At 51.5% G+C, this 27,754-nt stretch overlaps 1 pseudogene; it reads right to left on the bottom strand.

The window, feature by feature from the left end:
• Window positions 1–3,664: 3,664 nt before the first annotated feature.
• The window catches only part of LOC149367450 (uncharacterized), a 38,663-nt pseudogene continuing 14,573 nt past the window's right edge, over window positions 3,665–27,754 (bottom strand).

The following is a 27,754-nucleotide window of genomic DNA, read 5'->3' as shown; positions in this document are numbered from 1 at the left end:
TTGTACCTCTTTGCGTGGATAGGAGAGTTCTTAAAGAATAGAGCGTTCTTTTGTTCTAAGGGTACGTTAACTTCTACAACATACGCCCAGTCTAGAGGTGTCCCACAAGGCTCCGTTCTTTCACCGTTATTGTTTAACATACTAATGCGTGATACCCCTATTCACCCAGCCGTCAAAGTTTATGTGTATGCCGATGATATTGCTTTTTTCGCTTCTGCCAAAGACATTCATATCCTGTACCAATTACTGCAAGAGTACTTAAATGCTCTGGAAGTTTGCCTAGACAGCATAAAGTTAACTTTAAATGTCAACAAGTGTGCCGTCCTTGTTTTCCCACAAGCAACCCCTCTTTACATCTCTCTGTCGTATCACTCTATCCTCATCCCGCAAGTTGATTCAACAAAATACTTGGGTATAATATATGACCCGCATTTAGACTGGCGGCCACACATTAGAAGCATTGCGCTTAAGGGTGAGCCTGCCCTCGGCCGGTTGGTGAGGATCAGCAACAAAAATTCGGTATGCGACGAGACACTCTACTGCTTTATAAGACCTATGTACGGCCAATCCTTGAATTCGGCTCTGTTCTCTTTTCTGGGTGCCCAAAGTACAAGCGTGAACCCCTGTTTGTTATGGAGCGACGCGCTCTGTGCCTTTGCTTAGGTCTGCCTAAATCAGTAGCTAATGCTGTGTTGTACTTGGAGGCGCGGATACCTGATCTCAATTCCCGGTTTGAGCTGATCACTGTGCGGACATTTTTAAGGTTTTTGGAGCCTGTTCCTGGATTGGCTAACCCTATATTTACAACGAACCCAACTCTCTTCTTTGGTACTCCCTGGCCTCGGTATAAGCTCCCTCAGGTGGTGTTCACTGTTGTCAAATATTTCTGTATCAATGAGATCTTTAGTACTAGTCAACCACAGGCGGGCTGACACGGCAGTCTTCTTTGACAACACCCTCCCAAGGAATGCTAAGAACCTGCCCGCCAATATGTTAAATGGGCTCATAGAGGAGTACCTAGACAACTTTCCTAACCATATTGCCGTCTATACAGATGCCTCCCAGCAAAATGAAAAGGCCGCTATTGGTATTTACTCAAGGGCTCTTGATTGGAGCTACTCATTTCGGGCCCCTGACTATACCCCTATTTTTGTAGCTGAGTTTCTGGCCATTGAGTTGGCCTTAATAAGGATTCCCTGCAGTATCACTCGGGTTATTATACTCTCAGACAACCTTTCTGTTTTGGCAGCGCTCGAAACCTCGAGTGATACTCCTATGAGCCGTTCCTTTCAATTTTTTATTCCTCCACATGTTACAGAAGTACGCTTTCACTGTCTCCCTGGGCACTGTTGTATTGTTTCTAATGAGAGGGCTGATTTTTTAGCAAAGTCTGCCCTTGATGGTCCTATTGTCCCTTTCGTCCCAAATACTGTTTACTTGACTCTAGCACGCTTTCAGCGATTCCAGCGTTTCCACACCTTGAGCCATGAGCCTCTCCTCGCTGCAGCGGATTTTCAACATCTGGCATTTCCTTGGAGTGCGCGGATATGCAGTTCGAGGCAATGTGAGGTGTCCATGACCCTTTTGCGCTGCAGGATACCGCGGCTAAATCTTTATTTATGCCGACCGGGGCTTTCGATATCCAAACTTTGTGAGTCTTGTGGCGAAATTGAGTCTATAGAACATTTTTTCCTCTCCTGCCGGCGGCTCGCAGATCTCCGTAGAATTTACTTGGAGATCCCCCTCGCTCGGCTTGGGCTTCATCTATCTATTCCGATTCTCTTATCCTTCGGGGCAAGCGCCAGGGGATATGCCCTGAAACCAGTGTTCGATTCCATTCACGATTATATAATTTCATCTGGTAGATTCCTCTGCTAGAATGTGAATTCACAACTTTTCTTGCTCCGTATTTTTTGCTTTGTACAAATTCTAGCTCTGCGTTCATAAATTTTAAATTTTAATATACTCCATTCCCTGTACATGAGTGCGTTTGTATCCGCTATGCACCCTGGCCAATCCCCCGCCGTGGGTATGTGCCATTCAGCCTGAGGACATCATCATCATCTCGGCCGCCCTGCTGCCCCGGGCTTGTTCCGGTCGCGGTTTCCGCCTGCGGCCCGCGGTCCCGGTCGCTCCCGCTGCGGATGCGACCTGTTCCTGCGGAGGCCCCGCGATTTCGGGACTCCTTCCGTGGCCCTGGTCCCGCGGGCCGTTCATCTGGGCGTGGCCCTGTCTGGATTTGTTCCGGACCTTGCGGCTTGCGCGCGGACTTCGTCCTAGCGTGGCATCGGTTCGGCCCAGCCCTATCCCGCTGGCTACAGGGCTGGTTGTCGCCCGCGTCCGCGGGGATGTCATCGTTGGGGGCGTCTCCCGCTGCCTCGCCCTCAGGGCGGGATCAACCTGTTGTGGCACCGCATCTCTCCGGACCCCAGTTCCGGCTCCGGGCGGTCGGGCGCGGGTGCCACGACACCCCGCTCGGAGTTCTCTGATGCCGGAGACACTTTACCTGCAGGGGTCCCGGAAGAAAATCTGCGGCCGACCGAGACACCTCCGGTTGGCGACAACGATTTTGCGGCCGTCCTGAGCTCGCGCGGTGCTCCTGACGATGCGCCGACCTCGGGCGATGTTCCACCGTTGGAGGTACCCCGCCCGGACGGTGCCGGGCCGGGGACCCTACCGGACGACTTGGGTCTCTCTCCCGAGGAACCTGCGAGCACGGAGGCCAGGCTCGACCTGGCGTTCGCCGCAATGCCGGACTTTGCGACCGTCACGGCCCTTCAGGAGCGCCTCACGGCGTTCCTTAACACCGAGAAAAACAAGGTGCCCGTACACGCTGGCACGAGCATCTCAAGGATGTTCGGCGAGTTTGTCTTCGTTGTGCCGAGTACCGGGCGCTGGCTTTGACGCCAGGGGCCGGGCAGAGGTCCTCCGGACCATGTGGAGCGCGGAGCGCCGCGACGCTACTGAGGCCCAGTCCCATGGCTTCCGTGGCGAAGACAAGGCTGCGCGCTGGGCCGCCTCCACCCGCTGTGCCCGCTGTGCAGACGTCGTGCGCGGCGGCCCTCAACCTGCGCCCGCACCGACGCCGGCGTCAGCGATGGCTCCTTCACTCTCGACTGCCGCCCGGCGACTGCAGTCAGTAAGCCATGTCGCTTTTCTGACGCCCATCACACCTGCGACCACACCGGCACAGCTAATACAAACCGTTAAGAACAACATCATCCCGGAGGACGAGGGCATTGGCCCCGTCCATTTCAAACAAACTGCGACCGGAGTGACGGTGATCTCAAAACATCGCGACACGCTCCGTAATTTAACTTCTGCGGTCCGCAATAATGCGGTCACCAATAATGCGATGGCGGTGCGGGTGGCAGAGCGGCGTAGGCCCCACATTCGCGTGTGGGGCGTCGACCCTGATGTAGCGAATGACGCCGTCGTGGCGCAGATTGTTTCAAAGAATGCCGACCTCGGCATCGACGCGTCATCGATGATGCGGCGCTACACGTTCCGGTCTCGTAACAGTGCCAAAACACACGTCCTCTCCGTGAGCCCGGAGACGTTCACTAAAATAAGGAAGAGGGGCGACTGACTATATGGTCCTCGGCCCAGGTCGAGGAGGACCTTCACGTTCCCTTGTGCACATTCTGTGCACAATACGGACACTCTAGACGAAACTGCCGCCTCGCCTCCGATCCGGCGAGGGCGGCCTGCACAAACTGCGCAGGAGCGCATGTCGTGACCGCCTGTGCTGCTTCTGGCGGCGCTGCCGCTGCGGCTTGTGCGGTGTGCAGGCGTGAGGGGCGGGAGGTTCCTCCTCACAGGGCCGGGGCGAAAGAGTGACCCATCCTTGCTGAACGCATTGCGAGGATGAGGCTCAGGACAGATCATGAGACAAGTTAAACACACCAACACAAACTACGAGGGGCGGAGGACCGTGCACGTTTTCATAACCACGGAACTTGCTCGGCGCCCAGCACTTTGCTTACGGCGCCGGCAATTTTTCCATCAGCCACTTCTTCCCCTTTCCTCTTTTTCAGATCGTATACCTTCATCTCACCCAACCTATCAAAATCCTCTTCTTTCGTTCTGTTTCGAGGAACATGGTTTACCCATGTTCCCTTTTCACTTTCTCTCCTTCCTGCACTCCCCTTTTCTCGCAACACTTTCGCATATACGGTCCGTTATTTCATTACAAAGCGAAGCCACGATTCCTCCGCTCCTCCAAACACGTACACTACACTGTTACACTCACGAATCACAACACACCTGGGCGGGGCACGATCCACGGTTGTTTAGTCAAACACTCTTGCACTACCCAACTCCCTCCCTCCCATTATCACTGTTTATTATTTTCTATTTCCTCCTCTGCCTCACTTCGCTTTGCCCCGCCGCGGTGGCTCAGTGGCTACGGCGCTCGGCTGCTGGCCCGAAAGACGCGGGTTCGATCCCGGCCGCGGCGGCTGAATTTCTTGAAGGCGAAATTCTAGAGGCCCGTGTGCTGTGCGACGTCAGTGCACGTTAAAGAACCCCAGGTGGTCGAAATTTCCGGAGTCCTTCACTACGGCGTCTCTCATAGCCTCAGCCGCTTTGAGACGTTAAACCCCAATAAACCAACCAATCACTTCGCTTTCATCGTGTTTATTTTCCACGCTTCACCTCTTCTCCGCACGGGCCATTCCTGCTTCATTTGTACACACTTTCACCCCTCACATTTTAAAACAGCAATGACACCTTTAACCTTTTCATTCATCCAAGTTAATCTCGATCACTGCAGGAATGCGACCCCGGCGCCAGTGGAGAGACTGAGGGAGGGAGATTTTCATTTTGCACTCATATCAGATCCATACACACGAGCAGACATCATAACAGGTATACCCCGGAGTGGACCGTCTTCGCCGCCCAGTCGGGACCGCGATCGGCTATAATTGCACGCCAACAACATTACGACATGTTCCCCATCACAGTCACCACACGGGTAGTAGCTGTCATTTGCTCGGCGGCCACCGCATCTTTTTTATTAATCTCGGCATACGCACCACCGCGCACTCCAATGACCCGAACATTTGACGACATACGAGAAGCACTCATCCTCACAGAGGGGATGCGGGTCGTGTTGGGGGGCGATTTTAATGCCAAACACACGGCCTGGGGACCACATATTTGTGACATCAGGGGTGGGGGAATTACTAAATTTCGCTATGTCCTCAGGCTTGTTAACTTTAAACGATCCGGCATCCCCTCCTACGTACTCGACACCTTACACTGACAGCTGGATAGACATAACACTAGCCACTAACAACATGCTTACTTTACCGTACACATGGCTAGTCTCTGAAACAAGTACACTGTCAGAACACAAACACATTGAAGTGAAATTCGGAGCACACTCTACGACCAGACAGCGCAGATTAACGTACAGAGGCACTACACGATTATTAAATGACATGTCACACGACCCATTCTTCGATGCGGTGGCCGGCGTCCGTCTGGCTTCGGCGGACGCCATCGACACAATCATAAACAAATTTCATTACCTCATTGAAAAATCACGCAAAAAACACTCATCTTTCAGACCCACACCGACACGAACACATCTCCCTGCGTCATGGTGGACTCAAGACCTTGCCACGCAGCGTTCGCGAGTGCGCGCTCTCCGCTGAAGATATCAACGCTCCAAACATAATCACATCAGACAACACTACGGACACCTTTATTACACTGCACTACGCATCTTCAGCCAACACATTTACGAGGCGCACCACCTAGATACACAGTCATTAGCCCGCGATTTTATTAGGAGTGGAGTATTTGGTAGGCCGTTCAAAATTGCATTTGGAAAACTCCGCTCACCACTCACACTTCCACCAATACAGAGGCCAGACGCAACACTCACAACGTCACTACTCGACACCGCACACTCTCCTCGCGGCACGTTGCTACCAATGACACTACAGCAGACCTCCCACAGCACACACACACGAGAGTTTTGGCGAGAGACACCGCGCTGGGCGGCCCTGACGACGTGCCCTTCACTTACGGAGCGATCGACATGGCGGTCTCTCGCATAAAGCAGGGCACGGCGTCGGGTCTCGACGGCCTCACACCACTAGTGACAACACTTTGGAAACAACATCCAAATTTTTTCATCACTTTATTTTCGTCGGCTCTCCGCTTCGGTCATTTCCCGGTGGCGTGGTGAAAGGGTCGCATCATTTTCATCCACAAACCAGGCAGACCACAAAACGCACCCGCATCATACCGTCCGATAGTAATGAATTCGGTGCTAGGCAAGGTGCTCGAGCGTCTTCTCTATGGTCGCCTCTACCACTTCATGGCCCACCAAAAATTTGCTTCATTCGAACCAATTCGGATTCACCAGGCAACGGAGTGCCATACAGGCGCTTTACGCTTTGGTCTCAAAATTAAGAGGGTTCCGAGCAGACGGCCTCCACGCCATACTAATTTCCATCGATTTCAGGGGTGCCTTCGACAGTGTATGGCATCCCCTAGTGCTCAGTTCTCTCGCACAATGGGGATGTCCGAGAAACCTTCGCGCACTGCTCCGGTACTTTCTATGGGACCGCGAGGTGGTGGTCCGCTCTAATGCGGGCGACGCGGTTGCGCGTCCCACATTGGGCAGCCCGCAGGGTTCTCCGCTGACACCGCTCCTCTGGAATATAGTTGTGCGTGGTTTGCTCGAGCTGCCGATGCCAGAGGGCATGTCGCTTCAGGCCTATGCAGACGACGTTGTCGTCGTTGTGCCCGGTCGCTGTAGGAAGGAGCTCACGGCTCTTGCGGAGGAGGCACTCAGCCGAGTAGCCTCGTGGGCGAAAGGGGCGAGAGTTTCCATCAGCAGGGAGAAGACGGTGTGCCTTCTCATTTCTCCCCCCAGAGGGGGTATGGGAGGGACACCTCCCGCCATTCGCCTCGATGGAGCCCGCCTGCAATTCAGGCCATCCGTTCGAGTGCTAGGCGTTGTCTTCGACCGCACCCTGTCCTTCATAGCTCACGGGGATTTGCTCAAGGAGCGCGCCGAGATGCTCTCTGCACGCCTCAGCACATTCCTGCGGCTCAGTGGCACGCCGGCTCCTGGCCAGCTAAGGGCACTTCACACCCAGGTAGTCTTGCCGGCCCTCACGTACGCGTGCCCTGTGTGGTGGACCGAGAGTCCTCACTCAGGATTACATGCGCGTCTGGTTTCCGTCCAACGGGCCCCGCTTCTGGCGTTGGTCCGGGCGTACTCCACGACGAGCACGAGGGCGCTCCGAATTCTGTTGCGGGCGCCTCCTCTGCATTTCGACCTCGATCGGTTGAATGTGGAGTTTGCGCTCTTCGCACGCCGATTGGATGTCGCGTCCGGTTCTAGAACGTACCGCGCCTCCGAAGTGGCGGCACCATTTGATGACACGCTTGAGCACCCGGCCTCTGCTGTCACATTTACACACCCACTCTCATCTACCCGGCTACCACATATACACAGATGGTTCATACACCACAACATCGGCTGGCGCCTCATACTTCGCATTTACTTCCATGGATCATCTCATTTCAGTGGGCCGCTTCAGGGTGGAGATGGCATTCAGCGCCTACGGTGCCGAGGTCATTGCCTTCCACGACGCCCTCTCATATTCATTGACACTGCCCGGTACAACACCTGTACATATCTACACTGACTGCTTATCGCTTTTGAAAACATTACAGAACTACATCACAACAGACAAACGAATATACCACATTAAGAAATTGTTACTTTCACTGTCACAAATCAGACCACTTCATTTGTATCACGTTCCATCTCACACAGGAGTTTTCGGTAACGAGCTCGCCGACCTCATCGCGTCTCGCGCCAGCCGATCCACGCGCATCAGAACTTTTTACATGAACACGTTCATCTGTCAGGAAACACACACCACAGTGCTCGCGCGTTGGCACGAGTGGTGGCAAGAACATAATGAGGGAACAGGAATATATTATTGGATTCCAAGTATACATAACATTCCCGACGCATTTTCTCCACCGAAGCCTCTCACTACACTACTCACAGGACATGGACGATTTCCTTCAAACTTTCATCGCTTCGGCCTTGCATCATCATCAGCATGTCCGTGCGGTCACCCCAACGGTGACGTTTCCCATTACTTGTCATCACATTGCCCCATAACACGAGACGTTGTCACCCGTTTGCCACCTTCAAACACCCAAAAAATACCACTGCGGTGTGGCGGTCATGGCTGGATGACCGCCACACCGTCGCCTTGCTCCTCCGAATCGTTGCCTTAATCAGTCAGTCGCTCCCCAATTATTCCCACCATAACTAAGACATTACACACACATCCTACCCACAAACACACCCACACACACACGACTGTGTAACGCATCCACAGGGGGGACATTCTGCCCAATTATGGGTGGATGTTCCAGTGTCCTCCCTTCTGTGGCGGCGAGTCGCAGCCACTCTGCACTCTTACATAATACATTTTTCTCTTTTCCCATATCACTTCCAATGCACCTACTCTACCTAGCAATCTAACAGTTCCTTTCTCTCTGTGTATACTTTTCTTTTCCTTTTCGTCTTTTTTCCCTCTACTTTTTGCCTCTCTCAACACATTTACACAGGAGAGGCACACTAATATATGATTTGTACATTGGCACACTTCTCTGCTACTCGTCTATGCTTTTTTTTTCAGATTTCCTCTTTCCACCCTGTCTACAAGTTCTTCTGCCTCCTGCTGCCTGCTCCTTCTTCTTCTTCTTCTTCACCTCTTGATAATGGCACATACCCACGTGGGGGGATTGACCTAGGTATAGGGGTACAAATAAGGAAATTTTCATAGGATTACGACAAAATATCGGAGCCAAAAGTGAATTTTGAAGAATGTATTCATGAAAAACGACAGAAGAATATTTGAAGTGAAATAACATTCCTGTGTCTTCGTCCTCTGTCTCTTTTTTTTTTCATAACTTTCACTTTCTACTTCCTTTGCATTCCTTTTCTCCTTCCTTTTCTCTCTTTTTCACTTCTGTCTTTTGATTCTGGCTCCGCCGTGGTGGCTCAGTGGTTACGGCGCTCGGCTGCTGACCCAAAAGGCGCGGGTTCGATCCCGGCCGCGGCGGTTGAATTTCTTTGGAGAAGAAATTCTAGAGGCCGTGTACTGTGCGATGTCAGTGCACGTTAAAGAACCCCAGGGGGTCGAAATTTCCGGTGCCCTTCACTGCGGCGTCTATGATAGCCTCAGTCGCTTTGGGACCTTAAACCCCAACAAAACAAACCAATCTTTTGATTTTGTTTCTAATTTTGTTTGTTTCTCTTCTGTTTTCATTTCTAATTATTTCAGTGTTTCTAAATATTTCTGTAAATATTTTGTTAATATGTGTGTATTTGTTTATTTATTTATTTTTTACATCTTCATCCTGCTTTTTTTTTTCCTTGGCACCCTCATCGAATTTTGGAAATAAAAGAAGCTCACCGAGGATTTGTCATCTTTCTGTGCTCGCTGAGCCCTTAGGCCACTATTGTTACCGTGCCCATTTTTTATTTTTCCAATTTTTGCCGCCGCGGTGGCTCAGCGGTTATGGTGCTCGGCTGCTGACCCGAAAGACGCGGGTTCGATCCCGGCCGCCGCGGCTGGAATTTCTTTGGAGGAGAAATTCTAGAGGCCCGTGTACTGTGCGATGTCAGTGCACGTTAAAGAACCCCAGGTGGTCGAAATTTCCGGAGCCCTTCACTACGGCGTCTCTCATAGCCTCAGTCGCTTTTGGACGTTAAACGCCATAAACCAAACCAAACCAATTGGCTTTTTCCACTAAATTCCTTTTTTGGCCAATTTGACCCTGTTCTTTTATTTTTGATTGGTTTAAGCCTGTTGATGCTCCGCAGGTGGAGGCTCTTTCTCATTCCGCTTTATTTTTGCCGTTACTTTCGATTTCAGCATGGAATGAGACTCCGATTGGGGTGGTGGTGGTGGTGGTGAAAAACTTTAATCAAGAGAGCTTGAGGGTTAAAAAAAAATAAATAACCCTGCTGCATGGTCGGTATCCTTAGTCCGGGACACCGCATGACGAGGCCCCGTCTCGCGCCCGCTTGACCAGAGCCCTTTGGGACTCCAGTGTGGAGCAGTTGAGGAGGGCAGTCTCCCATGCCTCTCGGGTGGGGGTGGGGGAGGGGGGAAGGTGAGGATTCTGAGTACATGCCCACACCATGTGAAAGATATCGCAGATCTCTCCACAGTGCGGGCAGCGCCCATCTGTGTTCGGATCGAAGTGTTTTGCTATTGCAGGACAGAGAAGGGTTCCTGTCTGCAGGCGCCGCAGAGTTCGCTCCTCCGCCTTACTCAGCCCCTTGGCAGGTGCCGGGTAGAGACGGTGGCTGTCGCAATAATAAATTAGGATTTCGCGGAACCGCAGAAGCGGTTTATGAGCTTCTGAGCCATGAGAGCTAGGATGAGGAGCCCGGTGTGTGAGCGCTCGGGCGGCCGCATCAGCGGCCTCATTGCCTCGTAGACCCTGGTGGCCAGGAGCCCAGATCACTTTTGTGCGAGTTGGATCGGCGAGAGCGCGTCTTGGAATTTGCGAGGCCAGAGGTGATATTTCGCCTGCAAGATAATGTTCACAGGCCCGGCGAGAGTCTGTAATAACCGTATCCGATTTTGGATCGGCGGCAGCGAGAGCTATTGCGACTTCCTCCGCTCGTGTTGAATTTGGGGCCCGAAAAGATAGCCCATCGACATTCATTCCCCGGTGGACTACGGCCGCCGTGAAGAATCCTGAGGGCGACGGCCCTGTGATGTCCACGTAATAGACGCCCTCTTTATACCCATATTGCCTCTCAAGCGTGCGAACCCGCGCTTGTCGTCTGCCTTCATGTGAAGCCATGTCCATGTTACGCGGGAGCGGAGCGACCAAGAGCATGTGGCGCCACAGCACCGGGATGTTCTCCGTCCCCTCTGGTATGCATGTGTGTTGGATGTGTAAGCGGTTTAGCAGGCGGCGCCCAGGCACCGTCTGCGATAGCCGCGTATATTGGTTCACGAGGTGGGCCTCCTGATAGGAGTTTACCACTCCCAACGCCTTCAGTTTGGCGTTGGAGGTAGCCACCGGAAGGTCCAGTGCTCGCTTTGTTGCCTTCCTGATGATGGCGTCAATGCGCTCGTCTTGTTGTTTGGTGGTGCGTAGGTACGGCACGGCGTAGAGGATCCGGCTGGTCACGAAGGCATAGGCGAGCCGTAGCGCGTCCCTGCCCCGCAGACCACCCCGCTTGTTGGAAACACGGCGGATCATGCGCCCTACCTGTTCACCTATGCTCTTGAGTTTCGCTATAGTAGAGTCCGGCCTAAGTTTGTTATTGATGAACAGACCCAGGATCCGGAGCTCCGCCACTTCTCTGATGGGACCGCCTGACAGAGTTATGTGTAGAGACGTGTTGTCCTTGTGGTTTGTCCTGACGTGTAGAAGCTCTGATTTGGCGGGAGCACATTGGAGACCACAGTCGGCAGCATATGCTTCGACTATGGTGGCGGCCTGCTGAAGGCGGTCGGTCCTCTATCTCCCCAATGCTCCCCTCGGTGGTCCAGATTGTAATGTCGTCTGCGTAGAGTGCGTGTTTTATGCCATCTACCTGAGCCAGTCGGCCGGGCAGGTGCATCATGGCGATGTTGAAAAGGAGCGGTGATAACACCGCCCCCTGTGGTGTACCTCGTGTACCCATAGAGTACGGGCCGTACTCCTCGTCCTCGATCCGGAGGAGTGCCTGACGCGCAGAGAGGAAGTCTCTGACATAGGCGAAGACCTTCGCCCCGCAGTTAGTGGTGTTCAAGTTAGAGAGTATGGTGGCATGTTTAACGTTGTCAAACGCCCCCTTAAGATCGAGGGCGAGAATGGCCTTGTCGTTTTGTTGCGTGGCTGTGGGTCGTATTATGTCCCTGTGTAGTTGGAGTAGGACATCCTGTGCAGACATGCGCGGGCGGAACCCGAACATAGTGTCTGCAAAGAGGCCCTTACCCTCCATGTATGGAGAGAGGCGATCCCGAACCATCGTCTCCATGAGCTTTCCCACACACGAGGTTAATGAGATGGGTCTCAAGTTGTCCGTAGTCACGGCTTTACCTGCTTTGGGGATGAACGTTACAAGGGATGTTTTCCATTCGAGTGGGAGCGGACACCCATCCCAGATCTGATTTATGTATTGTAGCAAATGGAGATATGCACAGTCGGAGAGGTTCGCCAACAGTTTCACTGTTATGCGATCCCGACCCGGTGCCCCACCTCGGCGCATTTTAGCCAGGGCCGCCTTAAGGTCATGCAACTCAAAAGGGGCGTCTAAATCCTGATTTGGCTTGCCGGAGTACGTGTACTCGGGCCCAACCGGGTCGTTTGTGCGGCAGAGATACCTGTCGCACAAAGTGTCCGCTAGTTGCACCGTCGTACCTTGGTACCCGTGTAGAGCCCGCCGGAGCTGTTTTTGCGTCTCCCCTTTCGTTTGAGAAGGGTCGATGAGGCTGCGCAAGAGACGCCAAGTCCCCTTCGAGCTCATCTGAGCGCTGCCGAGTTGCAGCGTTCTATCCAATTGGCGTCTGTGAGCTGGGCAGCATATGCCGCAGCCTGCTCCGTAAGTTGTGCAATACGAGCTCTAAGCTTGCGATTCGTCTTGTGTTTCTTCCATCGTTTTGTTAAGCTCCGGCGCGCCTCCCACAGATGCAGGAGGTGATTGTCCACTGCGGGGATCTCGTCGGTGGTGTGAAGTGTTTGCGTGTGTTGTTTCTGTATGTTGGTGACCTGTGTTGCCCACTCCGCATAGCCGTCAGAGAATAGTACCGGAGGGACGTCCTGAATTCGAAATTGGTGCCAATTGGTTATTTTCGCCTGGCCCCATTTTTTACGGGCTGCCTTCGCCAAAAGCGTGATGCGGAGAAGGCAGTGGTCGCTGCCCAGGGTATCCCCCAGGTTCTCCCATGGGGCGTTTGTAGTGTTCCTAACCAGAGATAAGTCAGGACACGTGTCACGGGTGACCGAGTTGCCCACACGTGTGGGGCAAGACGGATCCGTGAGCAACGTAAGACGAAGGGTGGAGATGAGCTCCGCCAGCTTGCGTCCCCTGGATTTCTCGAAGTGATAGCCCCAATGTAGACTGGGTGCGTTGAAATCCCCAATGATCACCAGGGGTTCATTGTCAGCCGACTTGAGAGCACGATAGAAAATTTCGCTGAAAGTAACACGCGGCTTATGCGGGGGGCAATACACATTAAGCACATGTATTGACGGGTCGCGGCGCCTGAGAGGCAGAACCCTCACCATGGTGTATTCTTGCTCAGTCTCCAGATCAAGATCGACCTGAATCGCGGTGTATGCTTTATGCACCAGGATGCAGGTCGAGGGGCCCCCCTGAAACGAGCTATACCCAGAGAATTTAGCATCATTGCCGGGCTCTTGCAAAGCAAGAAGCGCCGGCATGTCACCAAGGGACTGCAGGTAGAGCTGGAGATGTGACCGTTTTTTGCAGGCTCTGAAACCCCTGCAGTTCCATTGAATGATTTCGAATTGGTCTAATTTTTTAGCTTTCTGAGAAGGTTTGCCAGCCATATTGATGTTTTTATTTTACAGTGCTGGGTAGCCACTCGGTTCGGAGGCCAGCGCAGCCCCAGGTAGGGGTTGCATCAACGCCGCGGCTATCGGCCCGGAACAGCTTTCTTCCGCTGCCTGTCGAGGAGCTATTTTACGTTTTAGCTGCGGGGAGTCGCAGGAGAGATAATTTTTTATTTGGGAGCTGACCCAGGGCTGCACCGCCTTAAGGACAGAGTCAGTCACCTGGGCCGCAATGTCGGGAAGCATTGTAGCAAATGCGGAACTGAACATGTCCTGAAAGGACTCGCGGACCGCAATCATAATTTGGTTCGGGAGCGCTGCCACCCGCTCCTCCAACTGCTCGGCTTTACGCTCCAGGGCCTCGAAGCGGCCGGCGTCCGCGGGGGCCGAATCGACCACCGTGTCCGCGGTTTGCCGCGAGACGCTAGTTAGGCAAGATGATACTGAGGATCCGTCATCACTATCCTCGGGCTCAGCGTTCTGCATGGGCTCGGACTGCCCGGCCTGCTTAGCTTCTAATTCTTGAATTTTACGGGCGAGAATTTGATTTTGGCGCCTGAGCTCCTCTACCTGCCGCTGTAGGGCGGATTCGGTGGGGGAGGGAGGGGGGGTGGGCCCAGAGACTAACCCACTCCAACTGCTCACCTGATTTTGGCGCGGTACCAGAGGTGGGAAATCCTCGGCTTTCAGGACCGGTGGCCTCGTCGGGTTCCCGGACTTCACAAATTTTGGCGATCCGGACTGGGCCTTCTTGGGTTCGGGCTTGGGCCCCGGGGCCTGCTTGGGTCCGGCCGTGGGCGTCTGGGCCTTTTTGGGTCCCGGCGTCTGCTTCTGCTTTGGGGTGTGTGGGCGTCCCGGCTTGACGACCTTGCGGTACTTGCCCGCGCAGCCAGGCGCTCCGGTGGGATGGCTGCCTCCGCAGATGAGGCAGCACGGGGAGCATTGATGTTCAGATGGGCCACCGTCAGGAGCAGCAGCAACCTGAGCCCCGCAGCGTTCACAGCGTCCAGGCTGCGGCCGCGGGCAGGCGTCGGCCCGATGCCCCACCGTGCCACAGCGAGGGCAGGCAGGGATCGTTTTCTTATAGAAGCGGACGGGGAGACGCTCGCAACTATAAAGCACGGTCCGCGGCACCCTTGTCCCCACAAAGGTGACCACAGCAACCTGCGTTTTGCCCAGTTTGCGCACGGATAGTACGTTGGGGTCCTCACTGAGTTTTTTCTTGACAGTCTCAGATGTCTCGTCCGGGGAGACGGTGATGACGCCCTTGCAGAATTCGCCGGAGAGCTTAGGGTGGCCCCGGAATAGCAGCGTGCGGCCTCCGACCGGCAGCATGACGTCCCGGAGCAGCTTCTCCGCAGCTTCCACTGATTTCAGTGTGCACACGAGCACATTTTGCTCCCACACGGGCCACACTGCAAGCCCCACACTTGCGGCGTCCCCGAGGATGCTGCGAACGGCAGCGCCGGCTTGTCCGGGACCTAAGGTGGCCTTCAGGTCGATGGTTTCTCGTGGCTTAAGCACCACAATGATTTCGTCTTTCCCGATGCGGGGCGTGTGTTGCGGCCGCCACCGGGGCTGTTTTGCTTGTTGCACAGCTGCATGTTGAGCGTTCTCGCCCTGCACATGTGCAGAGCGTCCCGCCACCCGTTGCTGGCCGGCGTCCGTGTTGGCGTCCCTGGAGGCCTTAGTCTTCCTGCGTCCGCGCCATACGCGGACCATGTCTTGGAGGTATTCCTCCTCGCTGGGAAGAGGAGCGTCCTCTCCCGACATGAGTGCTGGCACGCAGCTCTCGTCATGTTCCTGACTCGTTCCAACCTATTGCAGATGACAGTCTGCCTTGCACTCAGTTGCGGCGTTTCCGCTACTGCAGCTGCTTTCTGGAATGTGACTAAGCTCACAGCGCTGCGAAAGCACGCGACTCGTTTTGCATCAATCGCCGCAAACACTAACGTCCAACTCAGCGTCCGCAAACTCTATACATACGTTGACTGAAAGTGTCAGGTTTCTGCGTTTCTGCTGAACGCCATGCTCAACACGGTGTGTCATCCTCTTTGACTTCGAGTCATCAGTATGGTAAAACTAACCTGTCTCACGACGGTCTAAACCCAGCTCACGTTCCCTATTAGTGTGTGAACAATCCAACGCCTTCGCAATGATAGGAAGAGCCGACATCGAAGGATCAAAAAGCGACGTCGCTATGAACGCTTGGCCGCCACAAGCCAGTTTATCCCTGTGGTAACTTTTCTGACACCTCTTGCTTAAAACTCTTAATGCCAAAAGGATCGAGGGGCCCCACTTTCAAGGTCTCGAATCGTACTGAAATTCAAGATCAAGCAGGCATTTGCCCTTTTGCTCTACGCGAGGTTTCTGTCCTCGCTGACCTCGCCTTAGAGCACCGGCGTTACCGTTTGACAGATGTACCGCCCCAATCGGATGTTGAACGGTTTCCCTCCATAGGGATCGTTAACATGGAAACCGTTCAACATCCGATTGGGGCGGTACATCTGTCAAACGGTAACGCCGGTGCTCTAAGGCGAGGTCAGCGAGGACAGAAACCTCGCGTAGAGCAAAAGGGCAAATGCCTGCTTGATCTTGAATTTCAGTACGATTCGAGACCTTGAAAGCGGGGCCCCTCGATCCTTTTGGCATTAAGAGTTTTAAGCAAGAGGTGTCAGAAAAGTTACCACAGGGATAAACTGGCTTGTGGCGGCCAAGCGTTCATAGCGACGTCGCTTTTTGATCCTTCGATGTCGGCTCTTCCTATCATTGCGAAGGCGTTGGATTGTTCACCCACTAATAGGGAACGTGAGCTGGGTTTAGACCGTCGTGAGACAGGTTAGTTTTACCATACTGATGACTCGAAGTCAAAGAGGATGACACACCGTGTTGAGCATGGCGTTCAGCAGAAACGCAGAAACCTGACACTTTCAGTCAACGTATGTATAGAGTTTGCGGACGCTGAGTTGGACGTTAGTGTTTGCGGCGATTGATGGAAAACGAGTCGCGTGCTTTCGCAGCGCTGTGAGCTTAGTCACATTCCAGAAAGCAGCTGCAGTAGCGGAAACGCCGCAACTGAGTGCAAGGCAGACTGTCATCTGCAATAGGGTGGAACGCGTCAGGAGCATGACGAGAGCTGCGTGCCAGCACTCATGTCGGGAGAGGACGCTGGTTCGTCTGCGCGTTATGAAGCTAGGGTGCTGGACGGCAGTGGGCTTCAGAACAATCCAGAAGACATGGCGGTTGTAGACGTCATTCTATCCGAGAAAGATGACGACGGTTGTGCACTGAGGGACGCTGAGGAGGAAGAGCGCAGCTTTGAGCATGCGGTGCTCTTTTTACCGTCTGGTGCTTGGCTGCGAGATCAATTGTGGTGTCTTGGTGGTGCCTGCGTGTTCATCACTGGTGAGGCCTTTCTACGTGGGGGGATTTGGCCAGGTTTAAGGTTAGGACTGTAGGCGTGGTAAATGCGCATTTGAGGGCGCGTTTGGCTCAGGTATGTCGCTGACCTCCCCAGGCGGACGGTCGGCAGCCTGGTTTTCCAGCTGGCCCACCCAAAGCTTGCCGCTGGAATCTTTGCAGAAAAATGGAGTTGACGTCATCCCTGTCGCTCTCGTACCGATCGATGAGGGCATGATCAAGATTAAAAGCTCTAAAATTCTTCAGCAGGAGCTCAAGTCTCTAACCAAGCACTATTTACAGATCTCTGAGGTGCGACCGTTCGGCCGTAGAGGCATTGTCTGCAAGTCCTCTGACATTGCTTGCGCCACAGACCTGCTACAGTGCAAAAGTTTTTGACTCATTGCCGGTTAAAGCCTTCATCCCGGAACAGCTCGCTTGTTCCAAAGGCATTGTTCGTGGCGTCGACCCGGCATCTTCCCCGCAGGAAATACTTGAAGAGTTTCAAGATGCAGGTGTGGGGGTTATTGCTGTCTACAGGTGCAGTAGAGAAATAAATGGTTCGCGCGTACCTGGCAATTCGGTCACAGTGGTAAAGCGTGCAAATCAGCGATGCGCTGCCGTCTTTGTGGTCAAGGTCATTCAGCTGACAACTGCGCCTCTGATCAGCCCCTGTGTTGCCTCTGCAACTCCAACCACCCAGCTGATGATGAAAACTGTTCGAAACGCGCTGACGAGCAAAGCCTACTAGATATAATCCAGGTGAAGCGATGCTCGAGAGCAGATGCTTATGCACATCTTGACCGCAAGAATAACTCATACGCTAGCCGTGCGCGATCTTCTGTTGCAGAACTCGAGTCAAGTGTGACTGCTTCTATAGTGTCCGTAGCAGAACAGGCTCTTTCTGTGGTCGTCGAGCGAATGCTGAGCACTTTTGTTGAAGCTTTATCGCATCTAGTTGCAGGCCAATCTGCGCTTCCTCAATCATCTGTTCAGGCGGCGACGTCTGCATCTCTCCCAACTTGTGCTGCCACCACCGCTCCAGGCAGTGTCTCTAGCGTCGATATTTGCTCCACGGATGTTGAAATGCTATGCCCTACCCAGAAGCGTCGAGCTCCTTCCTCACCCTCGAAGACTGTTGCTCCGCAACCCAAAACAAAGAAAGGACCTTCAAAAGTAATCCCCCGGTCTGATGTGCTGGAACAGGCTGTTGCTGCCTCTTTCCTCAGTCAATAATCATGGCGGGTCTCAAAGTTATTCAGTGGAATTGCCGCTCTCTTCTTTCTTCCCTTCCAGATCTTGAACTACTTCTTCGTAAACATAATCCAGACATAGTTCTTTCGCAAGAAACGTGGCTCTCTCCACTTGAATCATTTTCAATGAAAAACTTCAGTGTTTTCAGAGTTGATCGCGTTACCGTCAGGGGCGGCGGGTTAGTAACTATGGTCTCTAGCAAAATGTGTCACCGGGCCTCTATTTCGCACAAAATTATGCTCCGTGACTGTGAACTGTTGGCGGTCGCCATCTCACTTCCACAGTGCACCAAAGTACTATTGCAAACGTCTACTTCTCTGTAGGCGTTCACAGGACAGATAGTTTAGATAGCTTACTTAGCAACGCAAACAGTATAGTCATCGCAGGAGATTTTAATTCGCACCACAGTACCTGGGGTAATAGTTCAGACTCCTGCGGCCAGCTTCTTTGGTCATGGATGGCCACGCATGCAGTGCGCTGCTGCAATTCCGGAGCTGTAACCTTTATGCGAGGAGTTTATCGTTCAGTCATAGATTTAACATTAGTTACTCGTGGGGTTGGGGTATCTGCATGGTCAACAGAGGACTCGGGTACATATAGTGACCACTTTCCAGTAACTTCTAACATTCTAACATCTCCCCTCAGAAAAAGTGGGGCGACAATGAAATTGGTAATCACATTTCGTACAAAAAATTAATGTCTGCCTCACTTCCTATAGTTAGCTCGAGTCGAGCAGAAAGAGCTCAGTAGCTCATTTCCTCTCTGCAACATGCTGCTGAGCATTCTGTATTCTCCGTGTACACTACAGCCCCTGACAGACAGCCGTCTCCATGGTGGACGGAGGAGTGTGAGAAGCTTATCATCGTCGCAAAGCTGCCTGGAAAAGCCTTTCCTATAATCAGAGCCCAGCTAATTGGATAAATTATAAGTTCTCTGCATTTTTCACACGAACTGTCAAAAAAGCCAAAGAGGTATATAATGAGAATTTAAATACGTATCTCTCAAGTCCCCAGAATAGGAAGGCTCTGTATAGGTTCATGGCGCTCATTAAGAACTTTCTGGCCGCCAACCGCACTAAGTCAATAGTGTCTCCTCAGGAGGCTCAGCAAAACCTTGAGCGAATCGCTCAGGGGCTGGCTTTGCGTTTTCAGATGCAGAAAACAGAACCGTTACACACACTCGCCCCAAGCTCGGACTATACTGAGGTTGATGTGTCGGAGCTCTTACCAGTTGTTTCTTCAATGCAGTCTGCTGCCCCGGGATCTGATGAGGTTACTGTGGGTATGTTGAAGATTTTTTAGCGCAAGACTTCACCACTCATCTTCTAGATATCGTCAACGCGTCATTGGAAAACACGCGGATTCCTCAGAGTTGGAAGATTGCGAAAATAATTTTGCTTTTGAAGAATGCAGAGGATTTCAATTAGACAATATACGGCCAATTGCTTTAACCTCAAATTTAGTCAAATTGATCGAAAGTGTAGTACATAGTCGCCTCACAAAACATGTCAATGCCGTAAATGGCCTCAGCTCTGCGCAGATTGACTTTCGTCGGGGTTGTTCCAGTTGGACCGCGCATGTGGATCTAGAAAGCCGAATCAGACTTTCAATGCGCAAGAGGGAAGTATCGGCCTTGGTGACACTTGATGTTGCTAAGGCTTATGACAGCGTGGAACACACGGTCCTTCTTTAATACCTATGTCGAATCCAGAGGTGTGCCGCAAGGATCTGTTCTGTCACCGCTGCTTTTTAACATATTGGTTCGAGACATTCCCATTCATCCCAACATTACAGTATTTGTATACGCAGACGACATAGCTTTTTTCGCCTCAGAAAAGAATATTCATGCTCTTTACCAGTCTTTGCAGGCATACCTGTCTGCTCTTGAAATCACTTAATGTCCACCCCTTTGTGCATCTCGCTAGTCTACCGTTCCACCGCAATTCCGCAGGTGGAGTCGGTTAAATACCTAGGTGTCACTTACGACCCAGGTTTTGACTGGCGCCAGCATATTAAGAATAAATACTGTTATTAAAGGCGAACGTGCTCTCTAGGCCGGCTGATACGGCTAGGCAATAAAAATTTTTGCATGCGTCGCGACACCTTACTGTTTCTCTATAAGGCTTATATGAGACCAATTCTGGAGTTCGGTTGCGTCTTGTTCTCTGTCGGCGCAAACTATAAGCTGCAGCCTTTAGCCTTACTGGAAAGGCGTGCCCTACGGCTATGCCTAGGGCTCCCAAGATCGCCTTCCAATGCTCTCCTTTACCTGGAAGCCCGTATTCCCGATCTATATTCCCTCTTCCAACTACTCACGGTGCGTACTTTCCTCAGGTACTTTGACCCGGCCCGCGGTGTTAATACTCCCATTTTCCTATCCCACCCACACCTGTTTTTCTCTTCTCATTGGCCACGTTATCAGCTCCCTCAAGTTAGGTTTACGCAGAACCTGTTGGCCCCGCTTCAGGTCGATCTGACCTCCTTGCAACGAGTTGCTGACACGCAAGCTGATCCCGTCTTCTTTTACTACCATATCTTTCCGTCCCTTGCAAAACACATGACCGCAAATATCCTAAATGGTCTTCTGGCTGAGCGCTTACAGCATTTTCCTCATCATGCTGTTCTCTCCACTGATGCTTCCGGGAGCTGTGAGAAGGCGGCAATTGGGATATATTCACAGGATCTGGCTTTCAGCTATTCCGTTCGTATCCCGGATTACATATTCTTTGCAGAGATTTTGGCACTTGGTTTGGCTCTTCTTAAAATTCCGTCGCATGTAGCACGGGTACTCATCCTTGCAGACTGCCTTTCAGTTTTAGTCTCACTCCAAACTTCCGGCACCTCTCTATTGATGCGTTCCCTTAGGTTTTTTGTTCCGCGCACAGTAAGGGAGGTCCGCTTTGTCTTGGGTACCTGGTCATTCGGGAATCTACTTCAACGAGGTGGCCGATTTATTGGCAAGGTCAGCTCTCACTGCCCCTGTAATATATCCCGTACCGCACCTTATTATGTTGGAGACCTCCCGTTTCCAGCGATTCCAACATATATCAGCCAGCTTGGGTGATCCGTTGCTGAATACCGTGGACTTTCAACATTTAAAGTTCCGATGCAATGCCCGTTCATGTAAGACAAGGCGGTGTGAAGTGTCCATGACGCTTTTGCGATGCAGAATCCCCCACCTCAACTTGTACTTATGCAGATGCGGGTTCGCTACGACAAACCTTATTGACACATGCAGAGAAGCTGAAACAATTGACCATTATCTCCTCTCTTGCTGGCGGTTCGCATTTCAGAGAAAACAGTATTTGGAAGTCCCTCTTTCGAGGTTAGGACTCCTCTACCCGTTCTACTCTCGTTTGGTGCGAGCAACACGGGATTCTCGTTAAGCACTATTTGCGGCTACCTTCATGATTACATACTCGCAACTGGTCGGTTACCCTGTTAAATATAAAATTCCACCGAATGTCCAAAAAGCGTATTTTATTTTATTCCTGAAATATCTAATTTGTTTCTTTATTAAAGATTTTAAACAATTCATACATATTTTCTAATTTCAAACATTCTACTGTTTCCCTTAGCTTTTTTTTCCTGTTTTTTTTTTCCTTGGCATTCACCACCGTATCTTGGCCAATCCCCCCGCGTGGGTATGTGCCGTTTTCATATGGTGAAGAAGAAGAATGTAGTAAAGGCTCCAAAGACAGACGTGAGCCAGGTAGTGCTCGTGAATCGGCTGACAGAGCAATATTATGAGAGAGCAGCAACCTAGGCGACAGTAGCAGCATGCGCTTCCACGGGAGAAAAAGGAAAGCTCAAGATAGAAAGCTGCTACCTGAAGGAAAGGAAGCGCCGGTTGAGGAAAGTGAACTATCACCACAAGGTTCTCGACAAACAGGTGAAACAGTGGTGCTGCCGAAAGGAGAGGAAAGGCAAGCACAGTAAAGAGAGTTGCCACCGAAAGATGAGAGGCAGGCATAAGAAAGAGTGATGCCGCCGAAGAGAGAGAAAGGGCAAGCGCGCGAAAATGGTTTTCCGCTACCGGACGAATCAGCGTCACCGGCAAAATGACTGCAGCCAAGTCCGACGCCTCGCGCATAAGTCTGCCTAGGCAGATCAATTCGGGCAATAGGATAAACGGGAAAAAGAAATCGTGCAAGCATTCGCGGGGGAAAGAGTATCAAGGAAGGATACAAGAGAGCGTTGCCCAGGAGGCGAAAAATTAAGGGACAAAGGTGAATCTTGGTGCCAGTACACAGAGAGCATGACGCGCAAAGCCACGCGCTCTAAGGAAGGCTCTCACTTTCCACTGCAGCCGCTGGAGACAAACCGCGGTTCCACAGAAAGCGGCACACGCGCGCAGAGAAAACGTGTGTATGGCTCATGGAGCGCAAGATAGTGCGGTGCCGTAGTGGCATCGCACCAAGATCTGGCAAAGAGAAACCGTATAAGCGCTCGGCCAAGCATAGTTATCGCGATGGACAGCCCTGAGTCGAGTTAACGCTATTCACTAGGCCGGATAAAAGCGAATCTTACATCGGGCTGAAAGGAAAATGGGCGCGCAAGGAATTAAAGACTCGTGGAAGGTCTCACTTGCTACCACGAGCAAAGAAAACGAAAGGAGGGTCCAACCGGAAGCATTGCGCACTCTCAGTTGAACGCCGCGACCGGCGTGAGAAGCGTAAGGAGAGGGACAAGTTGTCCGTGAGAGAAAATGACTCGTTCTTGTCTTCCCTCCCGTAGAAACTGGAAGTGAGGAGAGACAGAGGTAGCTAGTATTGTTTGACGTCCGTTAGAAGCGAGTTAGCCTTTCTACCTCCTCGTGACTTAGCGAACAGCTGTCATGTTCGCTCGTAGATCGGAGAAAATTTGTCATTTGCGGCCTCAGCTGAGTGTTTTTCTACCCCAGTGATCTCAAGGGACCAAATTTATTTTGAATACATTTCATTCCGTGTGTTACGTGTGGTTGACACTTGTTTGAGTTATTACTTTAGAGTTCTGGTATCCCACATACGTCTCTTGTTGGAGAGGGAGCAAAAAAAGGCCAGAAATATAGCCAGCAGAGTTTTGTGACCTTGAAGTCTGGTGTTTTGACGGGTGACAGAGGGCACTTGCTCGTGTTGGGTGTTGCCTGAGAAGCAAGCTCTTCTGAAGGAGTGAGCGAAGCTGGTCCAGACACCTGGGCGACAAGGCGGAGGAACAGCGAACCTGTCCTGACGAGCGGGGCCTGGTCACGGAAAGCAGCCTGGAGCCACCTGCGGCTGAATGCTGGACGAGAACTTGGAGCGGCCTGGTGTTCGAGCGCGCCCCGCATCCGAGCCACGCGGAAGCAGCTCGTCTTCGTGGCGCATTGTCTGGCGGCGGGGGTGCTGTTGTGCCTGGACCCTCATTCCGCTGGCCTCTCTGGAAACCGGAGAGGTGTGCCCGCCGTTGCGCAAAGCAAGCCCAGACTCGCCGCCATGGCACGGCTTGCAACGAGTCATCCTGGCTCGCCGGCGCAGACCCTTCCTACTCCTCCTCACTAGCGTCGGCTCGAGCCAATCCGAACGTTGGCCAGTGGCGTGACCTGATTGGAGGAGAGGAACGCCTGGCTGCCGCTTGGACGCGGCGAGATGGCGCCGGTAGCACGGACCCACTTTTTCCGCAGGCCTATCAACATCACAGCATGCAGCATGCAATCAGGGTGGATGTTTGGGCGAGTTGGTTGCTCATGATGAAAAACTGTAGCGCTCGAGACGAGGACACAACGAAGACGACAACACATGCGCTAACTTTCAACTGAATCTTTATTCAATGCACGAACAGTTTTTAAATACTGCGCAAGCATCAAAATATCTTCCCACGAGCCTATCACACCGCAAGTCACTTTTCACATTTTGTACAAGCCATCAAGAAAAATCATCTCTTTCTCTGATAGAGATACAGACGGGATGCTTACACACCTATCTTCTAAGTTTTTTATTCGTCTTCCTTCAACAATCTCCCGTGTTAGCTGTTTCCTGCTTTTGTTAATCACCAGGCATTCATCGAACTTCGGCATGCAGGCATCTGGTTTACATTCCTCACCAGGTGGGCACCAGGTGAACAGTAGTTTTCAGGAACAGGTAAAACGGTTACAAGAGGCTGGGTATCTTAACGCCATTTTGGTGTCAGTCGCTGAGGGGATGATTCGTAAGAATAAATCCAAATGTCAAACTCTGCCTGAGAAATGTATGAAAATAGCAGTAATTCCGTACATGCACAGAATATCCCATAATCTAAAAAAGATAGGTCAGCGAGTAGGCGTTCAGGTAGTGTTTTCGGCCCCAGATAAACTGGCAAAACTATGTAAGATGACAAATCCGTACTGTGTAAGCATCCCATTTGTATATTTATCAAAGGAGATGATTTTTCTTGATGGCTTGTACAAAATGTGAAAAGTGACTTGCGGTGTGATAGGCTCGTGGGAAGATATTTTGATGCTTGCGCAGTATTTAAAAACTGTTTGTGCATTGAATAAAGATTCATTTGAAAGTTAGCGCATGTGTTGTCGTCTTCGTTGTGTCCTCGTCTCGAGCGCTACAGTTTTTCATCAGCATGCAATCCCTTGCTCTATGATCGGCTGATACTCTGCTGACAGCGCCATGCGCTGCGTGGCCCTGTTTCTCGCATCGAGGAGCGGCGCGCACTGTAAATGGGCGCAAGACGGCCGTTTTGGCATTACGTGTTGCCCGAACCAGCTCAGCATCTTCGAACACTGATAACGGCAGGGTTGCAGCAAAGAGGGGGGCTCGGCGGCAGGCACTCTCGCTGCGCGCGGATAGCCAGGGGAGCCTCTGGTGCGCTGAAAGGTGGCGCTTAGATGCAGTTTCTGGTAGCTTGGCCGCCTTTCGCGTGCTCCGTATTATTCTTGCTGCACCTGTGCGCTTCGTTGGAGTTCGGAGCTTTGGTGCTTTGTTGCACACAGATTAAACCGTTCAGAGCGGAGTCCGTCACAAATTTTCCGTTGTATTCAAACAGAATTCGTGTCTTGGCAGGCAGTGTAGAAAGGTCTAATAAACCTCTCAGCAAGACCATGCGCAAGTCTTGTAGAAGTTGTAAGCGATCGTACGACGCAATTTCTCATGGGCGCCTACCCCCGTCGAGACGGCGGCAGTCGTCCCCTCGACTCAAGAGGCTCAGTGAATCTGGCTCGGTGCGTTGGTCGGTCCGGGGTGTTCACCGCGTCGCCTGCCTATCCTCTTCCATTTCTTCCCGGCGCCGTCAGGACGCCGTTTGTGTTTGTGATGTTCGTGTTTTCGCGAGCGGCGCGTCGACTCATCAGCGTCGGCGGCAGGAAGCGCAGCGAGAGTGTGAGGTGCGCGAGCGATCTGAGCGGCTGTCACATGGAGACAACTTCAAACGGGGTCATATCCAAATCTAAACACACTAAGTAAAATTCACCCCACACTTTACGCACACAATTGTCCGTGGTGCCATGAAAAACCTACACTGTATCACATCACATGGGCATGTCAAAAAGTCGACATCGTCCCAGTTATACAAAACCCAAGTGTAGAGCAATGGGAGGGTCTGCTCTCCAGCGACTGCCGCGATGACCAGATCGGTTTGATACGGCGAGCTCAGCTGACGGCAGCATCCAGCGGAGCCCTGGAATAGGGGCAACCGACCGTTGCGGATGGACTCATCTGACCACATAAAAAAACCTTGTGCTAGAGCCGAATAAAGTTATCCTATCCTGAGCGGACGTAAGACAGAGCGAACCCTTTTGAAGTGCGCGAACTTGAATTGTAACTACAATATATCCGTTTTTATTCCCAAAAAATTGTGTGTGCGTGGAGTGTTCTTACTCGCTCCCCCTTCCCTTTTCGGTCATCCCTAACAAAGTCTAGTTGAAGATGTTATTTACTGTGGAAAGCCTGAAGCCTTTCTGTAGCTGTGCTAACGTGGCGCTAAAAGTTGGCTACAAAACATCTTGCAAGAACATTTGAAGCCCTATTCAAGCCCTCCCCTAGAATTAGTTTTTTTGCTAAATCTATCCCTGATCACTGCAGTAAGCCATGCATACACCTTTTGGTGCACTACTGCTGCCTCTAATTAGACCCAAGCTTGAATATGCTTGCATAAAAGGAAAGCAATTAGATTCATATATTCAAAATATCTACCCATTGACTCCCCCTCAGACTTGATGCGGGCTAACGGTATTGAAGAACTACAGATAAGAAGAAATTTTCGTTTAGATTTTAATTCATTGCTTCTCAACAATAAATTCAGACTTGACCCTTCTGCTTATCTTTCCCCAATACCAACATGGAATACACGACACTATCACAAAGCTCTTTTGAAACCACATTCTGCCCGGACTAACTCGTACTAGTTTTCCTTTTTTCCCACTCACCATATCCGACTGGAACTCATTAACCGAACCTATGAAAAATCAGACGCGTTCCTCAGCCATGTTTGATATTGCGTATTATGTATTTTATGCTTTGTCTTGCACTGCTGTATTGTTGTTTTACTACATTATTGTTGCTGTATTGTTGTATTTTTGTTGCTATAATTTGGCTTTTTGTGAACCTGCCCTTCCTGCTTGGAGCTAACAATGGTCTGCAGTATGTACATAAATAAATAAGTACATAAATAAATAAATAAATAAATATTGGCCATTCAGGCATATGACTAATAAAAATTCACTAAGTGGTGACAAATCACTAATTAATGGTTAATTACTGATGAATGCCTGAATACTAATTAACTGCTTATTAATGACTCTTAAGCTTCGGTTTGGTTTGGTTTATGAGGTTTTAACGTCCCAAAGCGACTAAGGCTATAGAGAGACGCCGTAGTGGAGGGCTCCGGAAATTTCGACCACCTGGGGTTCTTTAACGTGCACTGACATCGCACAGTACACGGGCCTCTAGAATTTCTCCTCCAAAGAAATTCTAGCCGCCGCAAGCATAAACCAAACCTTAAGCTTCGCCTTTAGGAGTGGAACGCGACAGCGTGTTGTAGCGCTGCCAGGGAGTCCACGGAACGCGATTTGACCTTTGAACGCAACGGATTTTGAGGAAAGGAAATGGCGCAGTAATTCTGTCATCTCGGCGGACACCTGAACCGCAGCGTAGAGGAAGGGAGGAAGTAGGAGTGAAAGAAGAAAGACAAAGAGGGCCCGTAATGAAGAAAATGAAAATTCTATTTGAGGAAAGGAAATTACGCAGTAACTGTCTCACATATCTGGATGGACACCCGTCAGAATTCAAGGGGGCACTTTTTTGACCTAATGTGCGGTCACTGATGTGTGGTTAAGATGTTAAGCTTCGCCTCTAAGAGTGGAACGCGACAGCGTCTTGCAACGCTGCTAGGAAGTCCATAGAACGCCATCGCCCATTCGGTTCTACGCCTCGCTCGTCGGTAAACTGGTTTTTGAGGAAAGGAAATGTATCTGTCTCTTATAACTGGGTGGACACCTAAACCTTGTTTGAAGGAAAGGGAGGAGGATGGAAGTGAGTGAAGACACCGTATTCACTAGACGCACCTTTGTTCACTCCAAA

Source organism: Amblyomma mixtum, chromosome 1, assembly GCF_055824585.1.
Source record: "Amblyomma mixtum isolate Tamu chromosome 1, ASM5582458v1, whole genome shotgun sequence".
Taxonomy (NCBI): Eukaryota; Metazoa; Arthropoda; class Arachnida; order Ixodida; family Ixodidae; genus Amblyomma; species Amblyomma mixtum.
This window is presented reverse-complemented; position numbering and strand designations above follow the sequence as displayed.